At 45.7% G+C, this 16,836-nt stretch overlaps 1 non-coding gene across 1 annotated transcript; it reads right to left on the reverse strand.

The window, feature by feature from the left end:
• Positions 1–7,894: 7,894 nt before the first annotated feature.
• Positions 7,895–8,047, reverse strand: LOC111754514 (5.8S ribosomal RNA). The gene has a single exon (XR_002789192.1). It is a non-coding gene; the product is annotated as a 5.8S ribosomal RNA (ribosomal RNA).
• Between the last annotated feature and the right edge of the window lie 8,789 nt (positions 8,048–16,836).

Consider the following 16,836-nt stretch of genomic DNA (forward strand, 5'->3'; position numbering starts at 1 on the left):
TTCATGGCTTCCTCTTGCACTGGCCAGCGCGGTGGGTCCTGAGCAGGTCTGCAAAGGCCTCGCTGCTCCTTGCTGTGCTTGGTGGACTCTGGAGTTTTAAGTGAGTGAGCACCATAGTTTCAAAAGGCTGGGGGAACTGGAGTGAGTGTCTCCCGCACCCTCACAGGAGCCCAGCTACTTTGGGATCCCCGGTTGGCCCAAAAAGGGAACTTCATGGCTTCCTGTTGTACTGGACCAGCGCAGCATGTCCTGAGCAGACCTTCAATGGCTTTGCTACTCCCTGCCATGCTTGATGGACTCTGGAGTTCTGAGCAAGCAGGCAGCATCGGTTCCAGAGGCTGGGCAGCCTGGGTGGGGTGAATGTCCCCTGCACCATTGCCCAAACTCAGTTAGATTGGGATACTCCCTGGCCCCAGACAGGGAACTTCGAGACTTTCTGTTGTACTGAACCATCACAACGTGTCACGACTGGGTCTGCAATGACCTCACTGCTCCCTGTGGTGCTCAGCAGACTCTGAAGTTCTGAGCATGCAGGCGCCATTGGTTCCAGAGGCTGGGCAGCCTGGGGTGAGTGTCCCCTGCACCATTCCCCGAACCCCCCGCTAAGTTGGGATCCTCACTCTGTACTGGACAGGGAACTTCACGGCTTCCTGTGGCACTGGACTAGCGGGTCTTGAGTGGGCCTGCCATGGCTTCCTGGCTTCCTACTGTGCTGTGGTTGAATCTGGAGTTCTGAGCAAGCCGGGGTCATCGGTTCCAGAAGCTGGGTGGCCTGAGGTGAGTTTTCCCTGCAAAATCCCCCAGCCCAGCTAGCTGAGGCCCCTTGCTTGGCCCCAGACAAGGAAATTCTCCACTTCTGGTTGCACTGGACAAGTGCTGCAGATCCAGAGCATGCCTTCAATGGCCTCCCTGCTCCCAGTCATGTTTGGTGAACTCTGTAGTTCTGAGTGAGTGGGAGTCATAGGTACCAGATGCTGGGCAGCCTGGGGTGAGTGTCCCCTGCATGATCTCTCAAGCTCAACTAGTTTGGGATCTGGATAGGGAACTTCATGGCTTCCTGTTGCACTGGACCAGCTGTCAGGTCCTGAGCTTGCCTGTAAAGGCCTCTCCCCTGCCTGCTGTGCTTGGCAGACTCTGTGGAGTTCTGAGTGAGCATGCACCATCAGTTCCAGAGGCTGGGTGGAGTGGGGTGAGTGTCTCTTGCACTGTCTGCTGAGCTCAGATAGCTTGTGACCCTCACTTGGCCCCTAACAAAGAACTTCATGGCTTCTGGTTGCACTGGACACCTGCTGTGGATCCTGAGCACAGCTGGAATGATCTGCCAACTCCCGGTCATTCTTGGCGTACTCTGGAGTTCTAAGCAAGCAGATACCATCTGTTCCATAGGCTTGGTGGCCTAGGGTCAGTATCCCACACACCCTCCCCCGAGCCCAGCTAGTCTGGGATCCTCCCTAGGCCACCAACATGGAACTTCACGGCTTCCTGTTGCACTGGACCAGTGTGGCAGGTCCTGAGCTGGCCTGCAATGGCTTCGCCACTCCCTGCCATGATTGAGACACTCTGGAATTCTGAGCGGGTGCCATCCGTTCCAGAGGCTTGGCAGCCGTGGGTGAGTGTCTCTGCACTATCCCCAAGCCCACCTAGTTTGGGGATCCTCAATTGGCCAAGGACAGGGAACTTCCCGGGGCTTCCTCTTGCACTGGCCAGTGGGCCGGGTCCTGATGGGCCTGCAAAGGCATCACCGCTCTCTGCTGTGCTTAATGGACTCTGGAGTTCTGAGCAAGAGAGCACCACCTGTTCCAGAGTCTGGGCAGCCAGGGATGAGTGTTCCCACACCATCCTCTGAGCCCAGTTAGCTCGGGACCCTCGTTGGACCCCGGACAGGTAACTTCGTGGTTTCCATATGCATTGGACCAGCATGGCGGATCCTGAGTAGACATGTAAAGGCCTCACCGCTCCCTCCTATTCTTGGGGGACTCTGGAGTTCTGAGCCAGGTGGTGCCATCAGTTCCAGAGGCTGGGTGCCCTGGTGTGAGTGTTCCCCTCACCATCCCCTGAGTCTAGCTAGCTTGGGACCATCACTCTTCCCTGGACTGGAAACTTCACAGCTTCCCATTGCACTGGACCATAGCCATGGGTCCTGAGTGGGCCTGAAATGGCCTCCCCACTCCCGGCCATGCTTGGTGGACACTGGAGTTCTGAGCCAGCATGTGCCATTAGTTCCTCAGCCTGGGCGGCCTGGGGTAAGTGTGCCCTGCACCTTCCACTGAGCCTAGCTAGCTCATGACCCTTCTGTGGCCCCTGAGAGGGAACTTCATGGCTTCTGGTTGCACTTGACTAGGGCTGCAGATTCTGAGCATGTGTGCTAAGGCCTCTCTGTTCCCGGGCGTGCTGAGTTCTAAGCAAGCAGGTGCCATGGGTTCCAAAGTCCTGGCAGCCTGGGTTGAGTATCCCCTGCACTATTACCGGAGCCCAGCTAGCTCAGGATCCTCACTTGGCCCCAGATAGGGAATCTCACAACTTCCTGTTGCACAGGACCATCGCAGGGTGTCCTGAGTGGGCATGCAATGGCTTCGCCACTCCCTGCCATGCCTGGTGGACTCTGGAGTTTTGAGGGAGCCAGTGCCATCTGTTCAACAGGTAAGGTAGACTGAGGTGAGTGTCCCCACACCATCCCCCGAACCCAGGTAGCTGGGTCTGCACTTAGTAGGGCACACCAACCGGAGCCCTGCAAGGAAACCCACAGCCTCATGACAAGGGGGGGGGGGGACAACCCGGGGGTTGCAACTGATTTGCAAGAGACCTCAGAGAGGCATAACCCTGGAGCAACCTCGGGCTGCAAGGGTATTCGAAGTGTCTATGATCAATGTGTCCTGCGCTTCACATTAATTCTTGCAGCTTGCTGCGTTCTTCATTGATGCACAAGCCGAGTGAACCATGCTAAGAGTCGTATGTGATCATTTGCTTTTTTTTTTTTTTTCAGATGGGCGAGGGGAAGAGAGTCTCCCCCACAAGCACCCAGACGCTGGCATGACACTTCCTAGCCCGGGCGAGGCAGATGGGGTCTGACCCCACCGGCGCCAGGGGGCTCCCACCACCTCAGCCCCTCACCAGAAAGGGAGGGCTTGTCCCAACACCAACATGAAGACCAGCAGGGTATACCTCCGAACCGGCCAGGCTGCCTGGAGAGGGCGGCCGCGAGCGGTGCCCCAGCACAAACCAAGGAGAGGCAGGCGGGGAAAGACTATACACGTGGGGGTAGGGGCAGGGGCAGGGGCGGGGGGGGGGGGGGACAGGTGTGGAGAAGAGAGCACAGTGGCTTCGGGGACCATCGCCCCAATGTACCGACTTCTCGCGCCCAAGTCCCCCCCAACATGAGCCCCCACAACCTCCTAGCACGACCCCACCCCCAGACCCTAAGGCCAGTAGGGTGACCACACACAGAGGGGTCTTTAAACCTCTTGCCGGGTTGCGCTAGGTATGTGGACAAGGAGAGCAGGCACATGGAAGCATGGAATGATCGCACAAGTGCAGAAAAGGGAGTGGGAAGGTGGCTGAGGCGAAGGGTGGGGAGGAAGAGCCGGACAGTGGGGGCCGGCGGGCAGCCTGCAACCCTCTTCCCCCCCAACCACCTGCTAATGCCCCACAGCAGGCCAACCCAGCAGACACAGCATCAGAGTGGCGGGGAGGAGAGCCAGTGCTGTGGGGGGCTCCTACAACACCACCGATGACACCCACTCAGCCTCTCCACCCACCAACCAGCAGGGCTAAGCCTACACACACCCCCCTTTCCTCAGTCATTCTCCAGACCCTGTTCCCCCCCCCCCCAAAAAAAGAGCGGCAAGAGGGGAGAGTGATGGCGGGGAGGCAAGCCAGAGGAGGACGTGGAGGAATGGGAGCCGGAAGGCGGTGTGTGCGAAGGAGGAGAGAGCGCGCCAGTGAGGGGGAACGCACCCCACAGTGGTGGCAGTAGAGAGGGGAGCTGATGGAGAGGAGGAGTAGACAAGGGCGACATGGGGAGCCAGAGAAGTGGTGAGCCAGGAGGACAAGGAGCGGGAGGGACACCTTGCTCGCACAAACAACCCCCGCCGAGTGGCAATGTGGGGAGACGACAGGAACGGCATGCATGGCGTGGCGTGGGCTCGGGACGGGCAACGACTACAAAGACGCTGACCGACCTCTCAGCATGGACAGCCACGACTAGCTAAGGCCCCCTAGCCACTCAAACTGTCTGCCTCCCTCCCAGGGGAAGCGGGGCCTCCAGACCCACCGACAGGACTCAGCGCGACTGCACGCTTTCCCGGGCTCTGCGCCCCACAGCGAACGATGCCAAGGTGTCCCACTGCCCACCGCTTGGGCAGCACGTACTCCAAGGGAGCAGTCGCACACGCGCCACGTGCCTCGACGTGAGGCCGACCCCGGCGGAGGGGCACACATTTCTCCGGGACACAATTGCGGCACGACCATAGACTGGGGGCGGCGGACACACAACGGGTGCGGGCTAAACAGGAGCCACGACCTCACCCAGGACCGCCACCCTCCCTGACACCAACACCTCGGGCACGCCAGTCTCCTTTGCCCCTTCTTTTCCGGACGCTGCTCCCTCTCAAGGGCTGCGGGCGACGGCGGCACCGCACCAAACGCCCGGCCCCCTCCAAGCCACCAGCGCATGCCGAGGGATTTCCGGGGTGGGACTGATCGCAGGGCCAGCGAGTAGAGGCAGGCGCGACACTTTCCAGCCACGCGAGGCGGATGGGGTCGCCTCAGGCCAACCAGCAAGCAGGAACAGATGGTATCAGAAACTCCGAAGTGGTCACGAGAGCGCATTATCACGCCCAGAGGGTGCTCTTCGGCACCCGAGCCCGGCGCCACGGCCAGCAGCGGAGTGGACGAGCGCACCGGACGGAAGGACCGACAGCACAGGCGCTGGGTGGGCGTCTCCTCATCGGAAAGGGCGGGCCGCGCCCAACACCACCACGGCCCGGATGACCAGCCGGTTATACCCCCAACCCTGCCAGGTCGCCCGGAGACCGCGGTAGCTAGCGACGCCGGGGCTCAAACTGCGGAGAGGCAGGCGGGGAAAGAGTACACACGCGGGGTCAGGGACAGGGGCGGGGAGGACGTGTTAGGAGAACAGAACACAGTGGCATCGGGGATCAGAACCCCCAAAGTGCCGCCTTGTCGCGCCAAAGCTCCCCCCCCAACAAGGGCCAACGTGATCGCCCAGCGCGATCCCGCTGCCCTGACCCCAAGGCCGGCGGGATGACCACCCCCGAGGGGGTGTTTAAACCTTCGCGCCGGGACGCGCTAGGTACCTGGATAGGAAGGGCAGACGTGCAGAAGCACGGAACGAATGCACTCGGGCAGAAGCAGGAGTAAGGAGGTTGCTGTGGCAGTGGGTGGGGTGTGGAGGAGGAGCCCGGCAGCGGGGGGCCGGCCGGCCAGCCAGCCGCCTTCCTCACCCCAACCTCCCGCGCGTGCCCCAACAGTATGCTGACCCAGCAGACACTGCACCGGAGGCGGCGGGGAAGAGAGCCACTGCTGCGGGGGGGGGGGGGACGGGACGGCTATAACACTCACGGAGGGAAGGACCCCCAGCCCGACGCCGTGGGAACAACGCGGGAGCGGGGACCCCTTAGCCACCTTCCTCGCCAGACCTTCCCAGCTGTCCTGGAGCCCGTCGCAGCACACCGCCTCGGTGGAAATGCGCTCTGCGGTGGCCGGTCGCTGGCCGGGGGCTGGTTCCTGATCCCATCCCCGACCCCTCCCGCCCGTAACCCGCACCAGCTGGAGCGCACTGCCCTCCCGGAAGGGAGGAGGGGCGGCGGCGGGCGGGAGAGCAGACTGGCAAAGGGTCGGGAGGAACAGGGAGCTGGAAAGATCCCCTGGAGACCACGGCACAGCCGGCTCATGCCGCCAGGTTGAGTCCTCAAGGGCGGGCTGTGTGTACCCCACCAGTTTACCTCTCAACGGTTTCACATCCTCTTGAACTCTCTTCAAACTTATTTTCAACTTTCCCTTACGGTACTTGTTGATTATCGCTCTCCTGCCGGTATTTAGACTTAGATGGAATTTACCACCGGCTTTGGGCTGCATTCCCAAGCAACCGGACTCCAGGAAGACCTCACACCGCCCACGGACTGGCCTCGATTTGAAGGACTCCGGCCCCTCATGAGCGGCGGCGGGGAGTGGGTCTTCTGTATGTCACATTTCCTGCGCCCACCGTGGGGCGGTGATTCGGCGCTGGGATCTTCCCTGTTCACTCACCTTTACTGAGGGAATCCTTGTTCGTTTCTTTTTCTCCGCTAATATCCTTAAATTCTGTGGGTCGCCACGTCCGATGTGAGGTCAAGTCCTTGAAGGAGGGGGAAGAACGACCGACCGACCGCCCAACCAACGGACAGACAAAAGAACGAGACAGACAGGACCCGGAGGTCACCGCCGTTGCCGTCGTCGTTGTCCTAGTCATCGTCATCGCCGTAGTCTCGCCCAGGAGTGCCAGAAAACCTAACGGAGAGAGGAGGCGGCTGGAGGAGAGAGAGGCGGAGCCGGGGCGATGCGAAGCGGCGCAGCACAGCGCGCGGCGCGAGCCCCGAGGAGTGCGCGGGAGAGGCCACTGCACACCTGATGACGCCCTGCCGCACGGTTCGGGCACCGCAGCCCACCTTTCCCAGTTCCGACCTGCACCCAACAAGACGTCAAGGCCACCTGGGCGGAACGCCTTGACACCGAGACTCCCCCAACACCTGCGACAACGCCACCGACGCCACCCCCCCACCAGCCGTGCTAAACCAGCGCAAGCCCCCCCTTCCCTCCCACTTCCTCCAGATCCCGTGCCACCACCACCCCCAAAAAGGGGGGACGAGAAGGGAGAAGGAGGGGAGCAGGGGAAGGCGGTAAAGCAGAGGAGGATTTGGAGGAGCGGGAGCAGGAAGGAAGAGGGAGCGAAGGAGGAGAGAGAAAGCCGCAGAGGGGGAACGCGCCCCAAAGCGGTGGCGGTGGAGTGGGGAGTGGACCGAGACTACGAGTACACAAGGACTTCGCGGGCAGCCGGAAATGGGGCGAGCCAGGAGGGCAGAGGCCGGGGGGACACTGCGCTGGAACCAAACACCCCCACCGAGCGGCAGTGTGGGAGACGACAGGCATGGCACGCGTGGTGCGTCGCGACGTGGGTTCGGGATGCTGCCGGACATCTCAGCGCGGCCGGCCTGTGACTGCCCATGGCCCCCTCGCCTCTCACACTGTCCAACTCAGCCGTGGGGAGGTGGGGTCTCGGGGCCCACTGACGGCGCTCGGGAGACCCTGTGCGACGCCTGGGCAACACGCGCCACGGTGAACGACCCCAAGGGGTGCCGCGAGCTGCGGGGCAACGCTTGCCGCGGGGGCGTGGGCTCACACGCGTCACAGGCCTCCACGCGAGGCTGATGCCGGCAGGGCTGGCACGCATTTCTCCGGGACCCGCGGGTGGTGCGAGGGACCCCTCCTCCACCGGGAGGGACAGTGGCCAGGGGGAGGCTGACCCACGATGGGGCGCGTGCTCACCGTGAGCCATGACTCAACCCCGGACCGCTGCCCTACCCAACACCAACACCTGGGGCACGCCACTCTCGCTTGCATCTTCTCTTCGAAACACTGCCCCCTCTCGAGGGCAGCGGGCGACGGCGGCACCACAGCACTTTACACGCGGCTCCCTCCCAGCCCCCACGCGCACGCCGACAAACGACGGGGTTGGGGTGCACTGGGGGCCGGCGAGGCGAGGCGAGGCAGGCGCGCGCCGACCGGGTCTGCACTTAGCGGGACGGAGGGCACACCAACCCGTCCAGGCGAGGAAACCTCCAGCCCCATGACCCCGGGAGATATACAGGGTGGGGGCGGGGGGGGGCTGATCGGCAAGCGATGCTCAGACATGGAGAGCCTCAGGAGAAACCTGGGGCCGCAAGTGAGTTCCAAGTGTCAATGATCAATGTGTCCTGCAATTCACATTAATTCTCGCAGCTAGCTGCGTTTTTAATCAACGCAGGAGCCCAGTGATCCACCGCTAAAAATCCTGTGTGAGCTTTTGCTCACATTTTTTTCACCCACCTAGCCGGCGGGCGCCACAGCCCGCAGCGGAGTGGACGAGCGCAGGGGACAGAAGGACCGACCCCATAGACATCTGGGGAGCTCCCACCACCTTCCCCCTCACCAGAAAGGGCGTGCCCGTGCCCAACACCAACATGTCTAACCTTGTAATTGCTTGGTTCTGCATAATTGTTTTAGATTCATTCCTATTGTATGTATAGAAAGTTCAATTTACTTTTATTTTTTAATGTTAGTATACTGTATAGAAACACAACAATTTGTATTTCTATTAATCCTATTTTGAACTTCTCTTTTTCCCCCAGTCTTTGGTTAATACTGAATGATGCTCTTTTGAAAATTTGCACATAATTATTTCTGCAAGTAGGGCCTTACATATACGTAGAGTAAATATCAGAGTGGGATAGGCAGATCATAAGATAGGTGTGAATTTTACTCGTTAAAACTACCAGTCTCTTTTCTAAGGTCATGTATAGTTTATTCTTACATCAATAACTTATAAGAATTGCAATTCATTTAGACTTTTCCTAATAACTGGTATCATGAATTCTCTAAAATGTTAGCCAGATAAGTCTAACTGTACAAATAATATGGATTTTACAAATGCAGAACAAGGATGAGAATTGATTTGAGTCCATATATTTTATGTTGAAGTATGTGTTCCAATACTTTGCAAAGATTTTTCTATTAATTTTTTTTTATTATTTCATTTTGAGAATTTTTTTTCTTGAATTCACTGTTCAAGCCCTTCAAGAAAGCCCAGGCCTTCCTTGTCCAGGGATTACAGCCATGCACCAACATGCCCGAATTGAGACTCGTTTTATATATTAATAATTGAAATATTTCTTGTAGGAAATTAGACAACATTTTTTCTGATATTTGTATGATCATTTCATTATTTTAATTATCATAGAAATCCTTATCAAACTCAACATTCACAGATGTTCCCATGACATCCTTTTAAAGATGTGGACCATTATATTTATGCTTAGAAATCTGATCCATATTAATTTAATTTTTATATGAGTTGCAAGATATGAATCCAAATAGTTTTATATAAATTCTTAGTCTGTTTTTCACCAAAATAATTTTAAAGTATATGATTTGTTTCCTTATAACATTGGGGAATTCAATTGGTTATGAATATTAACATTTATTTCTGGAACATGTAAACCATCTTACTGATCAACATTTATATCTTTATGCAGTAATACATTGTCTGGATTGTTACATATTTTGAATACATTGTAACTTATAATTAGGTCATTTAATCATTCAAATTATACTTTTAAAAATATTAATTTTGGATAGATAGTTTTTCATTCTATCTCTAATTTGTGAGCTAGCTTCAAAACTCTATGAACAAATTATGATCCATAACATGTTGAATTTATTAAAAATTGAGAAAAAAGTGACATCCATAGTGGATATTATAACACACACACAAGGTATATCTTTATATTCATTTAAACCTTCCTCAAACTTTGTCAGCTTAGTTTTGAAGGTTTCAGGGTATTAATATTTGTATATCTTTTATCAGACTTATTCCAAAGAATTTTGTATGTTAATTAAATTTAGACTTTCCAAATAATTTCATGTTTTCAATTATTTTTAATGTAGAAATTTATTTGATTTTTATTTAGTGTTATATTGTTTTATAGTGATCTTTCTATCTTGAGTGAAATTTGAATATCAATCTAGCATCATTAACGTTTATTAAAATCTTGTTTATGTATAGTTTTATTTATTTTATTTGAATCTTTATCACTTTTCTCGACTTTTTTAATGGATATTTATGTTCTCTAAAAATTAAGACCAATGAATTTTTTCTAAAAGTAAAAGCAATTTTGTTTTTATTTTTAAATCTGTATGCACTTAATTTCTTTCATTGTGTTTATTTCTTTTAATTGTGTTTTTACAATGACTAAAGCCTTAAAGCAATGTTGAATAAAATTTTGAGGAGTTGGCAACCTTTTATCATTTCTGACCTTTCTAGCATTTTTTAAATCTTTCCATGTGGAGCAAATATTACCTGTGGATTTTTATATATCCCTTTTTTAAGTTGAGGAGTTTCCCTTCTATTACTACACTGATAATATTTTCAACAGAAATGGGTGCTAAAATTGTCAAATGTTTTTATTTTCACATGTATTTGTATATATTTTAAAATAAATTCATTTATTTGTTTATTTATTTATTTGTATTGCTTACTTATCTCTGCCCAGGGAAAGAGAGAAACTAGAAGCCAGGACTGTAGATCATAAGTCTAGCAGCTCATTTGAAAACCCAAACTGTGGTCTATCACCAGTAGAGAACAGAGAATGATCACATTCCTCATCTGCTAAGAAGGACATGGATATCCTTGTTGAGATGGCAAATGCAGACTGAGAAGAACGGACAAATGGGTCTATGATGCAGATAGTGTCAAAGAAGTATATGCCTTAAATGTAGGAATGGAGAATTATGACTGCCTGGATTCCGAGTCTTCAGATCTTGAAGTGTAAAATGGTCACTCAGTAATACAGCAATTTTTTATCAACTCAGTCATTTTTTAAAGAAAAGGCCTCTTTTGTATCCGTTAAATCTTTCCATCATCAAATGTTTTTCCAGTTTAGCATTTCACCCTTTTTTAGTTTCTTTTCACTATTTGTCATTTCCCTTTCCAATTTTTTCTCTTCCTTCTCTTCTCACTTTCATCTTAATGTTTTTGTTTTCTGTTTACCATTTTTCTCCTTTGTCTTGTTCATGTTTCCTGTGAGAGTTTCCTATCACTATTAATTTCCTATTTAGTTCTTAAAATGATGCCATCTCAATATTCTCTTCTCATATACCATTGATTGCTTTTTCAAAATCATTTGTTTTTCTCATTGCCTGGCTCTCAACCTTCTATATCTTTACTAATATAGCAGAGCATTTAAATCTCTAGATAGATAGTTAATTTTATATTCTTTCTGTTGAATGCTGCTTTGTTGTTAGTAGAGGTAATGTTGGTTCAGTTAAATGACATACACTGAAGGTTGATAGTAAGTCAATATTTGTTTTGTATTAGTATTTGTACTATTATAAATTTCTCTTTTCTATGGCTAAGATTGGTGCTTTATTAGTACTTATACTTTGTGATTATTCAATTTATTTCTGATGCTATAATTGATGCTGTTTCATGAATATAATTAAGATGACATATCTGTCACTATGATCATGAAATACCAACTGTATGAATTGCCTTGCAGTATTAATAATAATATGGCCAATTCCTGGAAAACTGTACTGGTTAAGTACACTGCAACATCCCATCTCTCAACTCAATAGAGGTGGTTGGATACTTGGGGCAGAGCAAAAGACCAATTGGTAGCCATGCCCAAAGTGCATCACAGAAAAATAGACATTAACTAATATCTCCATACTAAAAATAAAGCTTTCTACTTCAATCAACCCACAAACCTGAACACATTAAAAAACAAGAAACAATAGCAACCACATCAACAAAATATATGAACATGAGATAAACAGCCAATAAAATGTCTCCAAATACTCCCAACTACTGCAAAGCTAATCAGTGGGACATACAATGGGAGAAAGCTAATGTCACATGTGGGAACTATTCAAAATAATATCAGCAAAGATAACAAAGCATCAACAAGAAATTTTGCAAGCACAAAGAGGGCCTAACTAAAAAGATACTGGTCCAAATAATAAGGGAAACTATAAAAGACATTCATAAAAGCTACAACAGATTAAAAATAAGGTGCAAAATATGCGTGACAATCATAAAAAAGTATTACAGTCCATATCAGTACTCCACATAAAAAATCAGAGGATTAGAAATTCTATAAAAATATGGTCAATTGAAATGTTCAATGTGAATTAGATATTAGAGTTGTTTTCAAGAAACTTTAGATACAATCACTGAACAAGCAAAATGAATACAACATCTCCTAGATGATGCAAAAAGACTAATCTGAGATAAATTTGAATTAGAAATCAGAAAACAATAAAAGTGGCATAAAATACAAGCTTAAAATTTCCTTCCTTATACACTTTGGGTTTAACTTGTTTGGGGTTTTGTTTTCTAGAAACTGAAGGTTGAACATAATTGAAACTCAGTGTTTTCCCAGTGTGAGTATTCACTGCCATAAATTTCCCTAATATGAATGCTTTCATTGTTATCCATATGTTATATTGATATTACAGCTCAATGGTAGAAAATGTCTAATTTCTTCCTTTATTTTATCTGTAACTCAATGGTTAGACAGTAGCATGTTATTAATTTTCATCCATTTATGTAGTTCTTTTGTGTTTTCCTTTTGATGATGCTATTCAATTTCATTGCTCTAGGATTCAATAGTATGGTGTTACTAATTTTCATCTTTTTATGTTGTTCTTTTGTGGTTTGCTTTTGCTGATGATATTCAATTTCACTGCACTATGATTCAATAATATGCATGGTACAATTTCAATTCATTTGTTTTATTTAGCCATGTTCTATGGGATAGTATGTGGTCTATTTTGGTGAAAGCCCTGGGTACTGATATTAGAAATGTGCATTTTTGACTGGGACTCTCTGTAGATATCTACTAAGTTCATTTGCTCAAAGATTTGGTACAGCTCTAATATTTCTTCATTGATTTATTTTTTAATTGATCTGTTTTCTTGTGATGATAGGGCAATCAGGTTATTCACTATAATTGTATTACAATTACAATTGTATATTGTACCACTTATTTTTTCATGTCCATTAATGTTCATTTTATATAATTGAGTGAAATGCTTCTTATATGCAGCTCATAGTTGGACCTTGTTTCTTGATCAATTATGCCAATCTGTTTCTTTTGATTGGTGAATTTAGACCATTCACCAATGTTGACTATAAATATTTATTGATATATCCTTATCATATTTTCTTGTTGGTTCTCTTTCTTTCCCTTTTGTGTATTTGCTTGTCTTGCCTGGTGGATTCATTTTGTTGGGATTATCGTAACTAGCATTGTTATCACTTTCTAGAGCATCTTTCAGAACATTTTGGACTGATGGGTTGGTGGCCATGAATTTCTCTATATGTTCTTTTAACACATAAGTATCTTATTTATCAGTTTTGAAAGACAATTTTGTAAAGGTAGAACAATCTGGCTTAGAAGTTGTTTTCTTTTAGGACTTAAATGAAATTAAGAGTAAAAAAAAACAGTGAAAGAATCAATGAATCCAAGAATTAGTTCTTTGAAAGATTTCATGAAATAGACAAACCTTTAATTTATCTGATAAAAAATGAAATGACTAAATCCATACAATTAAAAAGAAAACAGGTGAAATCACAACGGAGTCTACAGATATTTAAAAGATCATCAATACTTAATTTGAGAAATTATACTCTAATAATATGGAAAACTCCAGAGAAATTGGTGGATAAGATGAATTACGAAACATGAATCAAGAAGATACAAAGAGTCTAAATAATCCAGTATTAATCAATAAAATGGATACAGTAATTCAAAAATACAAAGAAAAGCCTAGGTCATGACCAATTCACTGCTGCATCTTATAATAACTTTAGAGAGGAACTAATGCCACCATTCTTCAAAGTTTTTAAAGACATTTAAAGGAAAGCAATACTCTGATATTCATTCCTGGAAGCAAGCTACGTCCTCGTGATCAGTTACAGAAAGGGGGATTATGATTACTACTTCTCCCCAAATACAGTTTCAATGTAACATAATGTTAGACGTAATGCTGTGTTTTGGGAATTGTTAAACTTGTGTTATAATGTTAAGCTTATGAACTGATAGGAGTAAGCATCAACCAAAGAAAAGTTACATTGTGTATTTTGGTAGGGGACTTATTGTGTTTCTGTTTGTATGAAGGACAGTCATAACGTTAGGTGCAATTATATGCATGTTTGTGTATCTGGAAGACCCACCCTAGGATGAGTTATCACCTCGAGGTATAAAAGGAGAGGAGGTAGGACAAATCTATGCCATTCTTGGGAGAAGCTCCAGTCTTCGCCTTTAGTTTGGACCTCGCCTCCTGGCTTCCAGTACAGACTCTTCAGCTTCCCAGCGTAGACTCTTCAGCTTTTCATCACAGAGCCTTTGGCCTTCTGTTGCGGACCCATCAGCCTGCTGGTGTGGACTTGAACAAGACACGAGGGTGAACTCCAGAGATCTTGGATTGAACCCTTCGGCCTCCAGTACATAGACACCCTCTGCATGCTTCATCATCGGACTCTGCGACTGACTATCGTAAGCCAATCTTTTTTCTGTATATTCTGTTCTCTCTAGTAAAACCCTGACCAATACAGAATGTCAGAAAAATGCATTAGGAAACAATTGTGTTATCTAAATTAAATGATTTGTAAAACATTATGGATTTTAAATATTCAGTTTTTTTAGCCAATTGTCTTTTTTAAATAAATTGTTTATTTCTTGAAGTACAAAAAGAAAAATAAGATACCTAACACATGTGAGAAAAAAGCATACAAATAATTTTTTAATGTATACACTAAAGCATTTTCTTCCTGTGCTGCAATTCAAATACAAAATTTTAGTTGTGTGCTTATCTTTGCTAACACTTTATTCTTTAGCTGTCAGTACCAGCAAAGCAATTAGTTTGCAGTTTATATGTCACAGAAAAGTCTTAGAACAACTTCTAATATTGAAAAGTATTTCTCAAATCAACAGAAAACATACCTAACACTGTATTACTTCAGTTTGATGAGAATTCACTCGAAATATTAAAATGTTACCAAAATATAAGAGAAAAATAGGAAAATTCTCAACAATAGTGAAATTAAAACAGATAAAACATACCAATTATACAAGCCAGGAAACTGTTCCAAACATAAGAATAAGGAAAACATGGGTCTAATTTAAAGTGGTATGACATTGTCAATAGCATTTTTAACCCAAAGTGTAGAATTTGAAATCAACAGAATAATTGTTAAATATTAGACTAATGAAGATTTAATAGGGAATAAAATAATTACTAGTAAAATAACCAAATGCATTTAGTATCATCTTTAATCTAGAGTATAATCATATTAGCATATGCAAAAATTTCTGTTGATATTTTAGTTTTTAATTTAAAATAAACTTTTTTTAAGGTATCAGGGATCGAACTCATGACTTAGCACTTACCAGTCAGGCGCTTCTGCCTGCTGAGCTAAATCCCCAACCAAAAATAAAATATTTTATTAATAAGGAAATATATTCTTTCTTTTCCTTTTTTTTTTTCTTTTTTGAGAGGACCTTATTTTTTAGTTTAGTCTGGCCTTGAACTCACTATGTAGCCCAGGCTGGTATAACCTTGAGCAAACTTCCTGCCTTAGCCTCCCCAGTGCTGGGAGTATAGAAGCAAACCACCACCACACGCAGTCTTTATTGTCCTTTTAAAGTTATGATCCACATCAAATTTGTTACAGTCAAAAACTTTTAATGCTAAGAAATTAATAATAATGATATAGTACTTATGTTAATTTTAAGCAGAGAATTTGATCAAAGCCTCAGTAATAGCCATGCTGGAAAATATGCTTTGAAATTTAACTATGACTCATCTGAAAAGAAAATGAGTAAGAGGCGTGCATATAAAATATTACAATTTTTCCATAACTTAGCTCAAGTTTCAGAGGCCTGGATGTAACACATGAACAATTTCCCAGAGATGTATCTCTGTAGTGAATGAAGTGGTGTGAAAATCAAACAAAAACAGCGTTGGAATCACACAATAGGTAAGTTCTTTCCCTTAGTTTGTCCAAATGAAAGCTGAAAGATGAATGAAGTCATTTCAACATTAATGAAATTTGCCTTTGCAGAAGGAAATGTTCAAAGACAGATAAAAATTCTAGGGTTGAAAGACACACAAAAAATCTCAAAATTCTTGTTGGTTATTTGGAATTTATAGTTAGTATTGAAATCATTCTCAAGGTCTATGAGCATTAAATAATTTACTAGAAGAGATATTGAATTAAATAAGGAGTTCAAGCTAGTAGTGCTTTATTGAGGAAATATTAATCAACTTATGTGCATCATCAATTTGATATAAAAACGCCAACTTTTGTAATACACAAACTCATTTTCCTTTTGTCTAAAATAATTCTATAAAGACTAATTATAAACTTATTTTAGCAGTACAAATATCTATTTTAAACTACTTAAGTTCATCTATCTAAATCTAAATTGATGCACATTGATACATCAGAAATTGGCTAGTAGTTTAGTAGTTTAATTATTATATTTGCATTCTTTTCTATACAATATTTTCTTATTTTTGTGAAATCTATGGAAATTTCTTTCTCATAATAATAGATTTTAAGATACTATATGCTGTATATTATAATGAATTAGAGATTAATTTATAAAAAGTCTAAACACAACCCATATAAATTAATTTTTGTATATTTTAGATTTACTTGTTATACTTGTATTAACAATATCTTGGGGAATCTGAGTTAATTTTTTTGGAAGCAGTGATGAACATTAATAGTATTTTAAGGTTTATTGCAATCACAATAGGAAACTACTGGAAACTTTTATAGTTTTCACTGTAAGTAAAAGCTATGTGCTTTCATTTGGATTTAAAGATAATACTAAATTCAAAAAAGGCAATAAAAGTCTAAAATTTTCCCTGTATTTTACACAGTTAACTTGGATTTTTATAGAACAGTCTCCTCAAAGCAATCAATCATAAAACCTGTTGCATGAGGTAAAAGATGTAAATTATGTTAAAAAAAAAAAAAAGGACCAACCTTTGGCCAAATGGTAAGCCTTT

The sequence above is a fragment of the Cavia porcellus genome, unplaced genomic scaffold (assembly GCF_034190915.1).
Source record: "Cavia porcellus strain 051 isolate PalLab524CR breed Dunkin Hartley unplaced genomic scaffold, mCavPor4.1 scaffold_24, whole genome shotgun sequence".
Taxonomy (NCBI): domain Eukaryota; kingdom Metazoa; phylum Chordata; class Mammalia; order Rodentia; family Caviidae; genus Cavia; species Cavia porcellus.